The sequence below is a fragment of the Coturnix japonica genome, unplaced genomic scaffold (assembly GCF_001577835.2).
Source record: "Coturnix japonica isolate 7356 unplaced genomic scaffold, Coturnix japonica 2.1 chrUnrandom1231, whole genome shotgun sequence".
In the NCBI taxonomy this organism is placed as follows: Eukaryota; Metazoa; Chordata; class Aves; order Galliformes; family Phasianidae; genus Coturnix; species Coturnix japonica.
In genome coordinates, this window is record NW_015440508.1 from 2,093 (window position 1) to 3,341 (window position 1,249).

Consider the following 1,249-nt stretch of genomic DNA (forward strand, 5'->3'; position numbering starts at 1 on the left):
TTGCAGGTGCAACGTGATGCTCACGTCTGGGGCTGGGTGCAGCCTCACTGCAGCTGATGCAGGGGATGATGCATGGGGGGCTGCAGTGCTGGGAGGTGCATTGGGGAGCATTGCTGCTCTGCTTGGAGCTGCAAGGTGATGCATTGGGGGTTGCTCTGCTTGCAGGTGCAAGGTGATGCATTGGGGGCTGCAGTGCTGGGGGGTGCAACGTGATGCATTGGGGGCTGCTCTGATTGGAGGTGCAACGTGATGCATTGGGGGCTGCAGTGCTGGGAGGTGCAATGTGATGCATTGGGGGTTGCTTTGCTTTGCTTGGAGGTGCAACATGATGCATTGGGGGCTGCAGTGCTTGGAGGTGCAGAGCTGAGCATTGCTGCTCTGCTTGGAGCTGCAAGGTGATGCTTTGGGGGTTGCTTTGCTTGGAGGTGCATTGGGGAGCATTGCTGCTCTGCTTGGAGGTGCATGGTGATGCATTGGGGGCTGCAGTGCTTGGAGGTGCAGAGCTGAGCCGTGCTGCTCTGCTTGGAGGTGCATGGTGATGCTTTTAGGGCTGCTTTGCTTTGCTTGGAGGTGCAAGGTGATGCATTGGGGGTTGCTTTGCTTGGAAGTGCAGAGCTGGGCCTGGATGCTGGAACACGGAGTTGCAAGGGCTGCTCCTTTTGCTCTGCATTCCCGTTTGTTCCTTCTGCATTCCCATGTGTTGCAATGACTTTGCGTTGTTTGCTCTGCACTCCCACGTGTTGGGATGAGTTTTAACTGCATTGTTTGCTCTGTTCTTGGGGTTGCAAGGGCTGTTTGTTTTGCTCTGCACTATCATTTGTTGTTGGGATGAGTTTGCATTGTTTGCTCTGTTCCTTTTGCTCTGCACCCCCATGTGTTGCAATGAGTTTGCGTTGTTTGCTCTGTTCCTTTTGCTCTACGCTCCCATGTGTTGCAATGACTTTGCGTTGTTTGCTCTGTTCCTTTTGCTCTGCACTCCCATTATTTGTTGGGATGAGTTTGTTTGCATTGTTTGCTCTGTTCTTGGAACTGCAAGGGCTGCTCCCTTTGCTCTGCACTCCCATGTGTTGCAATGACTTTGCATTGTTTGCTCTGCTCCTTCTGCTCTGCACTCCACGTGTTGGGATGAGTTTGATTGCATTGTTTGCTTTGTTCTTGGGGTTGTTTGCTCTGCTCCCTTTGCTCTGCACTCCCATGTGTTGGTATGGGTTTGACTGCATTGTTTGCTCTGTTCCTTCTGCATTCCCAT

General features: G+C 52.6%; 1 long non-coding RNA gene across 2 annotated transcripts in view; it reads left to right on the forward strand.

The window, feature by feature from the left end:
* LOC107307870 overlaps positions 1 to 1,055 on the forward strand; it is a 1,667-nt gene extending 612 nt beyond the window's left edge. For both annotated transcript variants that reach the window (XR_001552534.2, XR_004305877.1), the window contains exon 2: positions 7 to 1,055. This is a non-coding gene — a long non-coding RNA (uncharacterized LOC107307870). The remainder of the gene's footprint in view (positions 1 to 6) is intronic.
* Positions 1,056 to 1,249: the final 194 nt, after the last annotated feature.